General features: G+C 39.2%; 1 protein-coding gene across 1 annotated transcript in view; it reads left to right on the top strand.

The window, feature by feature from the left end:
- Positions 1 to 16,523, top strand: part of TRPC5 (transient receptor potential cation channel subfamily C member 5) — a 178,250-nt gene that overhangs the window by 74,297 nt on the left and 87,430 nt on the right. The gene's annotated exons all lie outside the window — the stretch shown is intronic.

Here is a 16,523-nt window from a genome sequence, read left to right as displayed (position 1 = left end):
CCTCAGTTTTTGTATCTCTGAAAACGTCTTAATTTCTCCTTCATATCTAAAGGAGAGCTTAGCTGGATACATTATTCTAGGCTGGTAGTTCCTTTCACTTAATAGTTTAAATATTTGATTCCATTCCTTTCTGTTTTGTAAGGTCTGCACTGAGAAGTTCGATGATAATCTAATGGGTTTACCTTCATAAGTTACTGTTTTCTTCTCCCTGACAATGCTGAGAATTCTGTCTTTGTCATAGATTTTTGATAACTTTAATATAATGTGTCTTGGTGAAGGCCTTTGTGGGTTGAGATAATTGGGTGTTCTGTTGACTTCTTGAATTCCAAGTTCCAGCTCATTTCTTAGATTTGGGAAATTCTCGTCCACTATTTGTCTGAAAATGCTTTCTAGTCCCTGCTCCTTTTCCTCCCCTTCGAGAATGCTCATTATTCTTATGTTTCCTCTCCTGATGATATCAGCTAGTTCTTGAATTTCTCTTTCATTATTTTTCATTCTTCGGGCTCTCTCTTCTTTCTTCTGATTTATTTCTAGGTTTCTGTCTTCAATATCACTGATATTTTCCTCCATGCGGCCAACTCTATTTTCCAAGGTTGCTATTTCATTTTTCAACTCTTGCAGTGTGTTTTTTTTTCATCTCCAAAAGGTCTGTTCTGTTCTTTGTGAGGGTTTCAATCCCTTTGCTAAGGAACTCATTCTTCTCATCTAGTTGTTTTTTCAGTTCCTGAAATTTTTAATATGACTCGTTTTGGATCTCATTGAGTTTTTTCAGAAGTACCATCCTGAATTCTGTCATTTAAGTCACATATTTCTATGTCTGTAAGCTTATTTTCTAAAGATTTTTCTCTTTCTTTCTGAGATGCCTTGTCACCTTGGTTATTCATGGTGTTTAATGGACTATTTCTCCATCTGGGCATTAATGGAAGTGTATTCTGCTGTTTTTCCAGAAAAAAGATTTATTATATAAAGATCTCTCTTTAGCCTCTTGCAAAGAAGGCGCTTTTCTTTTGGTTTCCAGTAGGTGGCATCTGAGCCTCTTGGATCCCTGCTTTATATAAAGCCTAAAGTCTTTTATGTTTTTGTAGATATTTAATCACACTTGCTTCTCTCAGTTTAAGTCCCTGTCAGTGTTAGCAACAGTTTTGGTAGTGTTTACTCAGATTCCCCTGTGGCTCCGCGGTGATAGATCTCGGAGTTTATGCGGGGAGGGGCCCTCTGGATTGGGAGTTGCGGGCTGAAGCTCAGCCTCGATTTTGCAACTGAGGCTGGTAGAGATCAACTGTTGTTTCTCTGTGGTCCTGTCCCACTTCTCTGCTTTCTGCCCTGATGACTGAGCCCTGCTGCTGGCTGCGTAGAAAAGTCCTGGCACTTCTAGGAAGGGATGATCAGAGAAGTCACTGCACCTTCACTCCTCCCCCTCCTGCTGCAAGGAGCTCTGGCGGCTGTGAGAGGCAGCTTCTTTATTTGTCCCAGTCCACCACCCAACACTCAGGGTTCTGACCTATGGTAGCTCTTATGCGCAGATCCCACGCTCAGACATGCTGATGTGCAGTTTGGGTGTTTTTTGTTCAGTTTTAGATGTTGAGCTTATTGTTGTTTTAAGGGGAGAGATCTGAGGATGTCTCTCACTGCACCATGTTTTCCCAGAATTCCCCCTTTACTTTAGAATTAAAACATAAGACTGTGGCTTTTGAATTCAAATGTAGACTTAAACTCTACCTCTGACACTAACTCAATAGCATCTTTCTCTAAATTTGAGTTTATTCACCTGTATATTGGGGATAATGATGACACTCATCTCAAATGGTTGCTGTAATAATCAAATAAAATAATCTTGAAAATGTGCTATATAAACTATAAATTCAAAGGCAAAGAAAAGTTTTTTTAAAGGCCCTGACTAGAGTGACCAACCAATCTGGCTTGCCAGGGACTGAGAAATTTTCCAAGATCTAGGAGTTTTAGTGCTAAATATGGAAATTCTTGGATAAACTAGGTTACTCTAGTCTTGACTAGTCCTTAACAAAGTCAAGAGCCTGAATAGGCTTTAACTGGGATAGCTAGGCCTTTACTAGACTTAGGCTCTGGCTTCACTTTAACTACAGTCTCACTAAGACATAACTAAGTTCAGCCATTTCTGGGCCTTAACTGAGCTAAACAGGCCTTAGAATAGGCTCATGCCTTTGCTATGACTTAATTGAGACTCTGGTTATGCCTTCTGTAGACTTAGGTCCTGGCTAGGCCTTAACTAGACTCTGACCAAATGTTAACTAGACTTAGTGCTTGGTTAGGCTAAATGGGCTCTGACTAGGACTTAACTAGGGGTAGGCCTGGCTAGACCTTAACTCAGTTGGCTAAACTTTAACTAGACAACTAGGCCTTAAGTAGAGTCTGACTAAACTTTTACTAGATTTAGGCTCTCACTAGGCCTTAAATACATGTAGGCTGTGCCTTAACTAAATTCTGAGTAGGCCTTTTCTATACTTAGACCTTAGATAAGCCTTAACTACACTTTACTAGGTTTTAATTAGGCTTAGTCCATGACTAGACCTTAACTTGGATTCAAATAGACCTATACTAGAATTAGGCCCTGACTGGACCTTAAATGGCTGATTAGACCTTAATCCAGATTTGTCCCTGACTAGACCTTAACTGATCTAAGACTTAACTAAGCTTAGGGACTTGCTACCCCTTAACTTGGATGACTCAGACTTAACTGGGATAACTAGGCCTTAATTAGATTTAGGCTTTGACTTCACCCTAGTCATTTGTGACTAGGACTTTAGGTTTAGCCACTAGCTAGGTTTTAATTAGACTCTAAGGAAGCCTTCTCTAGATACAAGCCCTGACTAGGCCCTGAGCTAAGTTTCACTAGCTTAGGGCCTAGCAATCCTTTAACTAGACTCTGACTATGCTTTCTCTACATTTAGGCCCCAGCTAGGCCTTAACTAGGCTTTGGCCCTGGATAGAGCTTAAATAGATTCTAGCTAGATTCCTAGTTAGGCTTTAATTATATGGTCCTCAGTACACCTTCATTAGGCTTAGTCCATGGCTAAACTTTAACTGGGCTCGGAGTAGAAATAAAATAGGCTTTGGCCCTGGTTGGTCTTAACTAGGCTGGCTAGCTTTTAACTGGGTCAGGCTCTGGGTATACACCTTAAGATGACTCTGGCTAGGCCTTAACAAACTAGGCTCTGACTAGGTTTCAAAAAACTTAGGCCCTAGATATACTTAAACTAGGTTCTGGCTAAAACTTAAGTATATTTAAGCCCTAACAGGGCTCTGACTAAACTTAAACTAGGCTTAGGTCATGGCTAGTCTTCAACATCATCTGTTGGAACCTTAACCATATTGGTTAGCTTTTAACAAGGATTAGACATTGGCTATACCTTTATAAAACTCTCACTAAGCCTTCAGTAGGATATAACTAGGCTTTAGTAAGCTTAGGCCCTGGACCTACCTCAACTAGTTTCTGACTAAAACTTAAGTAGATTTAGGCCATAACTGGGCTCTTACTAAAAATATACTAAGATTAGGTCATAGCTAGTCCTTAACATCTGCTGGTGAGAACTTACTTACCCATGTTAGTTAGCTTTTAACTAGGCTTAGGCCCTGCCTATACCTTAACAAGACTATGGTTGGGCCTTAACTGGGCTCTGGCAAAGGTATAATAAGCTTAGGCTCTGGATCTAGCCCAAGTAGTTCCTGACTAAAACTTAAGTAGATTTAGGCCCTAACTAGGCTCTGACTAAACATATACTATGCTTAGATCATGCTAGTCCCTAACATACTCTGGTTAGAGTTTAACCTTGTTGGTTAGCTTCTTACTAGGCTTAGGTCTTGGCTACACCTTAACAGGACTCTGGCAGGTCTTAACTATGCTATGTCTCTGGCTAGGCCTATGTATGCTCTGACTAGTACTGAAGTACACTTAGTTCCTGGCTACATTTAACTAGACTCTAACTAGAGTTTAACTATGTTTGGGCCATGGCTAGGCCTTAACTGGGTTTTCTAGTCTATAACTGGGAAACTAGGCCATAAGTAGGCTTAGTTTCTGGATACACCTTCATTTGGCTGGCTAGTCCTTACCAGGGCTGACTAGCCCTTAAGTAGGCCGACTAGGCCTTAATTAGGCTTTGTAACTGACTATGCCCTAGTTAGTTTTAACTAGGCCAAGGCTATAGCTAGAGCCTAACTGAGCTTAAGCCTCAGGTAAGCCTTATTTAGCCTGAGGTCTTGGATAGGTTCTGGCCTTGCCTTAATTAACCATTGATTAGGCCTTGGCTAAATTGCAGTTATTCTTTACTAAAAATTTCCTCAATCATATACTCCTTTCATTTCTCACCTGCCCTTGCTTGCATCTATCATTACCTCAGTTTTCCTACAGTTTCAGGCTGCCCTCTGGTTCATATAAAGAGAATGGATGTAACCCCATTTTACCCCACTTCAACAGGAAATAAACTACTTCTGGCCTCATTGCAGCCTGATATATTTATATTGTAACTCAGGAAGCAATAATCAAATTGACACCCCACCCAACTCCACAAGAAACCAGGGAATACTCTTTTAGGTAACACTCCATCAGGAAGTACATTTTCTTTTCACCCAGTCAAGATGGTCTGTACAACTTCTAGGACATCTACATTTTGTAACAAGACTGTAACACATAGAAAAAAGCATTTCCAAGTACAAGAGATGTATCTATAGCTTTTGCCCATAATGCGCAATTGGCAGTGAAGAAAAGAGATAGCTAATGCACTATAATTGCAGTAAAGGGAGTAAAATCTTCACAAGGCTGAACTCTTGAGCATTTGTAGACTCTGTGAACCCTCCAGTTAATCAAACCTAATGTGAGGAAGTGGACTATGTGAACTAATGGGCTTGGACCATTAAAGGATACTGGAGTCCTTAGCTGATGCCTCAAGAACAGGATGACAAATGCAGCATGAACCATGAAATCTGTCTAATGGTTTCATCAATACCCTAGCAATGAGAGATCAGTAATTGGTTCCAAAATCCTACTATATTAGTATACAAATATATACCCTCAAACTAAATACAGTCATGCACCTCTTAACAACAGGGATACATTCTGAAAAATGCATCGTTAGACAATTTCAACATTGTGCAAACAAAGAATATACTTACACAAACCTAGATGGTATAGCCTACTACTCACCTAGGTTATATGGTATGGCCTATTGTTCCTAGGCTACAAACCTGTACAGCATTTTACTACACAAAACAACATGAGACTAAATCAAGCACAAGAGAAAAATCAAGAGTCACGGTAAACATGAAGGATATGAGGCTGCTGCCAACATCATACAGCATACTGTTCACAGCAAACTTTTTATAAGTAGAAAGAGTATACCCTAAAATAATGAATAAAAGTGTAGTATAGTAAATACATAAACCAGTAACATAGTCATTTATTATCATTATTAAGTATTATATACTGTGCATAATTGTATATGCTATACTTTTATACGACTGGCAGCACAGTGGATTTGTTTTCACCAGTATCACCACAAACTTGTGAGTAATGCATTGTGCTATGATATTAAAATGACTATGACATCACTAGGCAGTTGAAATTTTTCAGCCCCATTATAATCTTATGGGACTACTGTCATATATTCAGCCCATCCTTAACTGAAACATCATTATGTGACACATGACTGTATATTCATTTTTTAGTAAAATACATTTGATTCATTTCTCATTGAGAATTCACTTCGGCTCAACTAATCATTTTTGTCATCCCTATCAAGTTCTAAGTTAAACTTAAATAGGCCTGTACAGTCCTATTAATTCCTTCAAGTACAGGGTAACTCAGTATCAGCTCTGAATGAACTAACCAAAATTTTTAGGTACTATCCAGGGCAAAGTGGATAAGTAGTCCTGCTCATATTGGGTAGTGCCTGAACAGGGCCTGTTCTGGTAGGATGTAACTACTCCTTACAATTTGCTGTATGCAGCAAGAGGTCAAAGAGACTGATCTAGGCAACAGGATCATGAATTTTATGCATTCATTCATTCATCCCACAAATATTTATTGATCACATACTATGTGACAGAAATGGTCCTAGAGGATGGAAATATGATGGCAAGCTCAAATAACCACAGCCCTTGCCCTCATGAAGTTGTCACTCTACAAACAAAACCAAGGGAGAATCTGGACAGCCATGAGTTACAGCCTAGCATAAAACAATCTATACCTTATAAATAGCACAGGGCAAAGTCAAACAGGATGGATAAAGCTCAAAATGACAGAAGAGCTGTAGGAATTATGGGGAAAAAGCTGGGCCAATGACCATATAGTCATAAATGCAGATAGCAGTAACAAATGAGTATTATTATCACTTTACAAATAAGGAAACAGAGAGTTGCTGAAGAACACCTGGCTAGTAAGCAGCAGAGATAGGATTCCAACCCAGAACTGAATGAATCCAGAGCCACGTGCTTTCCAGCACCACCTCACATTTCTTTACTAAAGCTGCTAATTAGTTCTGCCTGCTTCTTGATGATGGGGCAAGGATATGGTTTCAATGGGAGGAAAGAATGAAAATGTGGTGATAGGCCTCCAGGAGTGTGGCATGGGCCATGGCTGAAAAGAAAGAGATGGTTACAATTGTATAAAATTTCTGGGCTATGACCACTTTAGTGGGGAAAACGAACAAATAAAAAAGGATACTTCATGAGGATTCTTTTGTAGTAAATTATTGAGAGGGAGTGAAAATAACCAGATTTATGACTATCCAATGCAACAAAATTTTCTGAGGATTTACAATAATCCCTGGGGCTATAAGCAATGATAGTGCTTAATTGTCCACATTCTGTCAACAAAATAGTTAATTCTTGCATATATATATGCAAAGACTAGCCCCATCCCTCTGAATTTATTACACAGTAATATATAAGGGAATTCTAGTAGAGAATAGGAAATCAACCTGCTTCAAGGTCGAGGAATTCCCAAGGTCGTTTAGAACTTTCAACCATCATTCAGTTAAATCTTGGAAGATGCCAATTAGCTCTGCATCTTTCCTCCATCCCCCTCCTCGAAGTGACTCAGAGGCAACTTAGTAATGCTATAGCAAACCTCTCTGTTTGTGGCAACTAGATTCTCTAGCCCAGTTCCCTGGTCAATATGTGTAGTATATTCTTTGGTCTCCTCAATTCCCCTGGAAGATCCTTCAGGGACACTATGTACTCTCCACTCAAAGCCTACTAGCAGGCTAAGCATAGCTAATCACCTCCAACATTCATGGGGAAAGAAAACATCTCTATCATTTGAATTGTTAGTGCCACATAATTCAGAAATTCAATACTACGTAATTGATGATAGATTACCTTTTCTAGTTCTTTATTTCCCAGAATGAGGGGTAACATCTACTGAACTAGAAAGAATGTGGTAGGTAGGAAAAGCATACACAGTATAAGGAAGAACATGTGTTTTCTACTTGTCCTTCTATTCCTCCCCCTACCATCGCCATCACTGCCACCACATCTTCCTGGGCAAGTCATTTATACTTTCTGGTCTTCAATTTTTTCTTCTATAAAATGAAATAGCTTATCTATTTGAAAAAAATGGAGGAAAGTGGACTAGATAAATGAATAATATTAGCATGGTGGATAGGAGCACAGACCTTGTAGTTGTACAGATCCTTGTTTGAATCAGAGCTCTGTCACATTATAGCTACAAATCCTTGGCACGTGATTTAACCTCACTGAGCCTCACATTTCCTTCTCTGTAAAAAGAGGATAGCTATAAATATTTATTCCATGGGTTTCTCATGAGGCTAAAATCTGAGTGTACATAGAAAAAGCTTAATTCAGTAAATTAACATGTTCCCTTAAGAACCAGGTAGAATGAGCTATGCCTTGTGCAACCTAACTCTTTTTATTCACATCACTTTTTGGTGTCTTAAGAGTATTTATCAGGCACTCAGTAAAAAGGTACTGACTGGTTTATTGGACCCTCTCATAGAGGGGTGGTAAGATTCACAGGGCAACACCATGGATCCTCAGAAGCCTGGAAAATGGTTATAGAACAGGGAAAGATATCAGAGGTTTTCCTTATCTTCATCCACAGTCCAACTCAACCCACATCTATTCATTCTTTGTGACCATAACAAAGAAATTTCTTCCTGGAACCACAGAACCCATTGGGATGATACATAAAAGTGTCAGAGAGACACCAGGTTTAATCTGAAAAATGACAGCCAACTATTCCTGGATTCTCTGCTTTTCCTGGGCACCAAAACCTTCGGTACCTTTATTTTATACATTCCCTCTTTCTCTGACTTCTTTAATCTCTGGTCAATCTTCTGAGGTGGCTATAGGCAGAGTTACAACACAATATTTAAAAGGTACTGTGAAAGGGAAAAGCATTATTAACTACTAGTTGCATTTTTTTGAACAAATTAACAAATGTTTCCCTTGCAGTTCCAGAAACACTACAAACCACTGCTGTAATTAGATATCTCCTTGGCTTTGCTTTCATATTCAGGATCATAAGGGAAGTGTGTTGACATCATTTCAGTACTTTGTGTTTAGGTGCCTGTCCTGAGCCATTCATTCACTCCAGGGAGAAGCAGAGAAAGGAATGAGTTTAAGCATCTCAGAACTGAAAGCAAGTAATCAAGGGAGGTTACACGTCACTTTCTGGAGCCTGTGAACTGTACATCAATGTTTCTAAACGGGAGATAACTTTGGATTGCTTCTGCTGAAGGACAAGGGGATAAATAAACTAGGCCCAGCTAACCTAGAGAAGTAGGTTTCAACTGAGTCAATTTTCTCCCCAGGGGACAATGAACAATGTCTGGAAGTAGTTTAAGTTGTCAAAACTGTGGGAAGAGGAAAAGGAGGTGCCATTGGCAATTAGCAGGTAGAGGCCAGGGATACTAGTAAACATCCTACAATGCATAGGACAGTATCCCAGAATAAAGACTTATCCAGCCCAAAAAATCATTAATGTCAAGGTTGAGAAAAATCTGATCTTGAGAATTTTTCCATCCTTCTCATCCTAATAACTAGCAAATATTTTTGAAGATCTTTTTTGTGGGCACTATTAGAGATATAGCCATGGTCTCTGCCATAAGGAAGCTTAGAGTCTAGAGGGCGAACAGGTGAGAACACAGAAGCTACCAGAAAATAAAGACGTATATATCAAATAGATTTTTTTGTTGTTGTTTTTGTTGTTTGTTTGTTTGTTTTTTACCTACATAGTGTGGATAACCCCTGGGTGCTTTAGGAACTTTAAAAAGGAAGAGAACACCAGCCATGCCTATTGTTCAGAAAAAAATTAGTTAGATCTTGAGCTAGTATTTGAAGAAGACTTTTCTTTCTCATCTCCTCATTGTTAGGAGAAAGATGAATCTATGCTTACTGCCCATACTTCTTTTCTTCCTTCTTTTCTTCATTCTTTATTTGACCAACATCTCATAATCTGATTTCAGGACTCCACAGACTCTAGAACTCCACAGAAAATGTTTTCATGTAGATGAACAGTGACACATTAATCACCAGAGCCAATCACCTGTCTTCAATATTAATTTTCCTCAACCCCCACCTTTTTGAAATACTCTTCCTCCTTGACTTTTATGACATCATTATCCGTATTGGTTCCCTTTAGATCTCTTGGGGCTCGGTCTCAGGTTTCTTTCCATAGCCAACATATACAGGTAGGTGCACCTCAAACTCTGGCCTGATGCCTTTTTCTCACTCACCTTTTTCTCTTTATTAATTATTTTAATCATTCATTTATATCCACAAGGATATATAATTCCACGAGAGATGTGAGGTAGTTATAATCTCATGCTATCCATTCTCCCTTAATTATCATACCCATTCCTATGGCTTTTCCCATCATCTCTATATAGGCAACTCCCTAAACTATACCTCTGACTCTGATATTCTTTCTACACACCACTCTTGCCTGCCCAACCACCTGCTGGATACTGCCTGCAGATACCTCAAATCTAACATATCCTAAACTTAGGGTGACCAACTCATAGTTTTAGCAGTGCAAGTTCCATGTCCTGGGAATCCCCTTAATAGCAAACAAACTAGGACAGTAAGTCACCATACCCAAAATGAACTCATTAGTATCTATCCCAAACTAAATCCTCCTTCTGATCTCCTGATCCCCTTACGTTGTTTAATAGCAGAGATAATCTCAATTTCTCTTTACCTTCCACCCTTTGATGCAAGTGATTGCCAAATGTTGTCAGTTCTATCTCCAAAATAGCTCCATTACCATCACCTCCTTTCAATCCTCACTGCTCTAATTCAAGCCCTCATCACTTCTCACCTGGAAAGTTACAATAGACTCCTAATCAATCCTCCTGCCTCCAGTTGCTCTGTAACCTCACTACCATCCTCTTTACCCATTCATCTTCCATAGTCAAGATTGATCATTTCGAAACACAAATCTGATCATGCATAAGTAGTCATTTCATCAATATGGAAGTCTGACAGACTGAATCCCAGGAAGAGTATTAAATCAAGTTTCCTGGGTATTTGAGCATGATGACTACACAGTATCACAACTAAGAAATATTGTTATGACTGACTAAAATACACTAAATAATAATATGAGCTGTAAGTGAAAGGGAAAAGCAAAACAAAACATAAACTACCACCATACCCTTAAGAAGTTAAGGAATCTGAGTCTGTCACAGTTTTACATCTTCTTATTTCTTTAGAGAAGTATGTGACAGTCACAGTTAAGGCAAGTAAGTATTGCTAGGTCACTCTGGGTTATATAGACCAGTTATGGCCTTAATATTCCTCTGAAACAGAATCACAAGGAAGTTACATAATGCAAAAATAAGATGGCTTGAGAGAGAATTCACTTGTTCCCTTTGTTAGATCTTAACTTATCTGTGGTCCTGCTCCCACATCACCCCTTTTGCAAGAGCCTTTGGCTTTCTATCTGAGACAGGCAAGAAAAAAGAGCATTTGTTTGAATAATGTTTACATCAGTGACAGGAAATATATATCCCATATGAAAAATGGAGGGACTCCAAATACAGATTATGAGAAATGAAAACTGCATATGACGAAGACAAGTGATTTCCTTAGATGAGGATTGAGAGAGCTCATCCTTTCCTCCTTCAGCGAAACATATCTATCTTGTCTGTTTATAAAGGAATTCATCCTGGGAGTAAAGGGATAACCTTCACAGAGACATTAGGAAAAAAGACAATTATCAGAAATAGTAGCACCATAATCCAATGGCTCACCTCTCTAATGGTAGAAATTTTCATCACATTGTAGGCAACTTCCTCTTCCATCTGGGTAAATAAGAGATGAAGCCACCTAGCAGAAGGCTTCCCCAGTTAGGGTCCTGCTTTATTTTTTTTTCGTTTTTTTTTTTTACATGCTCATTTTTCTAGTTTTTCTTGTATGTATAGACACTGGAAATATTTCATTTATCTCCCAAAGATTTTTCTTCTGAAATTCATTCTCCCTTCTGTCAGGACCTCCCAGTCAGGAACACACACACACACACACACACACACACACACACACACACACACCCCACACAAACGTTTCCTAATCTCTCTGTAAAGGTTAACTCTTCACGCCCCTTCACTGTTTAATAGCAGCAACATCTTCCTTCTCCCTCAACCTGGGAGATATAAGCCATGGTCTCTGCCCTATAGGAGTTTAAAGTCTAATCAGGGAGACCAAACAAGCACAACTAAGAACAAAGTATATTACATAGTCCTATTTTTCTATAGTTGATATAGGAACTTGGAGAAAGAAGAGTTCAGCACATACTGGAATCTTTAGGAAACTTCAAATTTTTCAAAGAATGGAATCAGAGTTCATTCAAGTGTACCGCATGGAGACTGATTTTGAAGACATACAAAAAAAAACACACAAATTTGGGGTCTTTCTCTCTCTGTCACACACAGACATACACACGCATATCTCACTTTGATCATATAATATGGTTCAGGCTTATTCATGCTTAAAGCATCAAATAACTTGGTAAGTTCTCTGCTGTCAATCTCCCTCTAGGCCAGAACCCCTGTGTTCACTGCCTTATCCTGCTAATCCCCACACCTCTACCTCCAGCCCTAAACTTTGGTCTTTTCTTCAGCACTAGAAGCCCCTAGACAAGTCAGCAAGAATAAGCTAAATACAAATATTTGGTACTTTAGTGAACATTCACTATATGCCAGGCACAGAGCTACATTCTATCTGTTGTCATTATTATTCCAAATAATTTAACTATCATTTTTTAAGACTTTACTATGTGCCAGGAATCCAAGCACTGTACTAAGAACTTTTCATACATAGGATCTCATTTAATCCTCACAGCAAGCCTAAGAAATAAGCAATATGATTATTTCCATTTTACAAATGAGGAAACTGAGGCACAAAGGAAATAAAGAATTTGTCCAAGGGTACACTGTTAATAAATGGCAAAGCCAGATTTTGATCTAAGCTCTACCTCCAAAGTCTACATACCAGAGACTGTGTAGGATGGTAGTTAGAGCTGAGAGAGATTCAGCAAACTTTTTCTATTAAGGGCAGATAGCAAATATTTTAGGCATTGTAGGTTATATGGTCTCTGTTGTAATTACTCAACTCTGCCACTATAGGGCAAAACCAGCCATAGATAATATGTAAACAAATGAGTATGACTGTATTCCAATAAAATTTTATTTACAACCACAGGTAACAGGCTGGATTTGGCCCTCAGGCTATAGTTTGATGATCCCTGAGTCAAAGCATCAGATGTATACTCAGATAGACCTGGGTTTAAGACCTGACTCTCACCACTTACTAGACAAGTTCTTTAGTCTCTCTGTGTCTGTTTCTTCACCTGTAGAATAGCACCAATATCTCCCTCATAGAATCATTGTGAGAATTAAGAATTAAAGAAAAAGTACTTGGCACATAATAAAGTGCTCATTAAGTCATTAAAAGCCCACTACAAAGCTAGTCCCTAGAAGGAAGTGAAAAGGACAGGAATTAGAATAGGTACCAGTCCCTTCAAAATCAAACCACCATGGCCCCAATAGTCTTGATACTCAGCAGCAGTAATTACTCCATCAGTATTCCAGCTCATTTTGTTCTCCCTTCAGCTACGCGAAGCTTGTTCTTTTGTGAGTTCATATTCATACTTTAGTCCTTAGTGAGAAAGTCTCCTGGTTTCATTGTAGCTCTTGTCAGGCCCTGGGAACCTCATCATGACAGGGGGTGGGGCGGGGCAGGAATATAATTTTGCCATTATATGTTGGGCGTTTCTTCACAAATAAAAGTCTGGCCACTGGAGTCATGTCTGTGCCCTGAGTACCTGGCACAGAATAGATATTCAGTAAATGTTGCTTGCCGACTTAATTGAACTGGCCTCAGAATGGTCCTGCCTGGAAGCAGAAAGAAAGTGACTTCTTAAAAGCCCTCCAAGCATTGAAGATTTCTGTTTTTTAAAAGAGAGAGAGAAAGAGAGAGAGAGAGAGAGAGAGAAAATGAATGTGGGGGAAGGGGAGAGGGATAGGAGTGTGAGGGATGGTTGGGAGGGCAAAGAAGTGCAGAACATTCTGTTCTTGGGTTATATAAAGCACATGGGAGCCATGCTGCATTAGTGTCTCTAGGCCATGCCCCTGAATAATCACCCAGTGAAAGCCACTTGGAGGATGATTTTTGCTTTGAGCTAAAACCATATTCATGGAATCTTCCATCTTGGCTTTAAAGAACCCCCTGAGATACTTTAGCTAGTCAGCTGGCCCTGAAAAAGCCATCCTTCCTGCAATCCTGACTTGCCAATCTTTCTCAATAAAAAATTATCTCTTTTATCTACCAGGTTGCCTCTCTTCCTCTAAAATGTGTCTTGCATAATAATCCAGTTTTTTTTTTTATTCTTGGATTTGTTAGAGTTATTTATAAGATCTGACTATACAATCAGGACTGTACTGATTCCAGTTGGATATACTTCTCCAATGCACTACTCTTCCTTGCCTTACCATCCCTAACCCTACTATCACGACCATCAGTCCTTTAGAGCAGCAATCCTCAAACTTTTAGGCCCCAGGGACCGGTGCGCCTATGAGAATCTAATGCCTAATGATCTGAGGTGAATCTGAGACAATGATGCTAGTACTGGGGAGCAGCTGCAAATACAGATGAAGCTTTGCTTGCTGGCCCGCCACTCACCTCCCGCTGTGTGGCCCGATTCCTAACAGGCCATGGACTGGTACTGGTCTGCAGCCGGGGTTTGGGGACCCCTGCTTTACAGAATTCCAAGCCAGTAATTGGTATAACAGAACATATCCTCAAAACATTCAGAGGAATTAATAATGGAAGCAGTGCTGATGCGTGCAAATTGTCTAGGCAAGGTCTGTGTCAAGTCACATATATAGTCATTTCAAGACTGTCTATCCAAGAAGCAAGCAATGGTTTTCTATCTCAAAATAATAATAGTCATAATGATGGAAATAGCTAACATTTATTGATTGCTTCTTTGTCTAATCCTCGCAATAATTAATTCTCTTAATCTTCATAATGACCCTCTAGCATAGGTTACTAGTATAATCCTCATTTTTCAGATGGGGAAACTGAGGGCCAGAGAAATTAAGTAACTTGTCCAAGGTCACCCACCCAGGAATTGGTAGAGTTCTTCACCAATTCCCATAGTCCAGTTTCCTTCAGCTACCGTATATTTGATCCCCTTTACTCCACCATTCCCCCCTATCCCCCTATATTTGACCCCCCCACCCCATCTACTTCTCCCCTCTTTCCCCAACCCACTAGTAACCACTAGTCTATACTTCTTCGGTAACTTCCAGTCTATAGTCCATGCCCACGAGTCTCTGTTTGTTTGTCCTGCTCATTTTTTTTGCTTTTAGGTTTATATCCCACATATAAGTGACTACAAAGACCATGCTACTAGTCTACCTTATTAGAAATATCTTTGCATATACAGCCTAAATTGCACTGTTAAGCTAAAAAAATATGTATGAGGAATTCCATTTTCAATTCTGAGAATGTTTAAAGCACTTTGTCAATCATTATTCATTTGATTGTCATGGCAGCCCTCTGAGGAAGGCAAGGTGGGTGGCACAGGTAGAAACCTAAACAGAAAGACTTGCCCCAAGTCTCACCACAAATCAGAGGCCAAACCAGAGTCAGAGTTCAATATATGTGTTTTCAAAATGTGTTCCTTATTATAGCAAGGAGTTAAGTTTCTTCTACCTCCTTTTTTCTGATTTCATGCTGAAGATTTGAAAGAAAGTGGGCAGCTCACAGCAGGTCATGAAATCTCCAGTCAAACCATCTTATCAATGTGAAAACTACTTGAGCATGCCTGACTTAGTCTCCCATTCACCCCAGTCCTTCAGGATCTGAAGTATCTGAATGCATTGTGTGATCTAAAAAAACGGGATCAGGGGAGGAGGACCTTGGCCCTTAAGAACTAGATACACTGAAGGCATAAACATATATCACCATAGATCTCTCCATTGTTTTATTTATTGAACAATTACAGGTCCACAATTCCAAAATCTACTGAGTTCTGAAAATCAAAATAAAAACATTTTAAAATAAATTTTCTATCAAAAGTCATATGGTGGCAAATCCTTAGATGAACTGATAGGAGAAAATTTATGTTCTTGATTTATCCCATTGAATCAAAGTATTCATAGGTTTCACTGCTGCAATATTAATGTTTCATTTTAGTAGGGTTGCCATATAAATTACATGACATACAATTAAATTTAAGTTTCAGATAAACAACAAATATTTTTTTTTAGTATCAGTATGTCCCTTACAGTATTTGGGACAGACTGATACTAAAACATTATTCATTGTTTATCTAAAATTCAAATGTAACTGGATTTCTTGCATTTTCATCTGCTAAATTTGGCAACCCTAAATAAGAGTGTGACCTCAAATCCTACTGGCGGGTGTTACCTAATATATGGTACGGATAGCAGATCACTGTTCTAAAATTTGACAATGTAGAATTCCAAAACAAATCTGGTCCCAAGGGTTTTGGAATAGGACTATAGATCTGTAGCATCGTCCCAGAACTGGACTTGGTGCTACCAAGGCTCCCAGCTCTCAAAGATTTAGGCCGTCAGAAGGGTTGCCTGTTTGGCTCTCATTATATTTTCCCCCTGCTCTGTTCTCTGTATCATTAGCTTGATCAATGGTTTATTGCTCTCTGCTTCTCCCTGGTGAGAAGTTTTCTGATACACCCCTCTTTGAATTAGGAAGTGAACTCTCACCACCCTCTGTCGCCATCTCATGGCTAGAATAAGCCATTGCACTGCAAGTAACATCCGCACTAGAAGCTCTCAGAGCCCATCACCTCCAACAGAGAATTATAACATCTGCCAGGAAATACCACTTAGCTAATTCTGACTGCTGCGTATACTTGCAAATGAAAAATTATATTTTTTACAGTATGGGCTCTAAAACAGTTTTCAGCATCTAGCTTCACTTTCCTTCATTTAGTTTAAATTAGTGAGGCTTAGCTCTAGTTTAAAATTAGAGCCACGACTGCC

This window comes from Pteropus medius, unplaced genomic scaffold (genome assembly GCF_902729225.1).
Source record: "Pteropus medius unplaced genomic scaffold, Ma_sr-lr_union100, whole genome shotgun sequence".
Taxonomy (NCBI): Eukaryota; Metazoa; Chordata; class Mammalia; order Chiroptera; family Pteropodidae; genus Pteropus; species Pteropus medius.
This window is presented reverse-complemented; position numbering and strand designations above follow the sequence as displayed.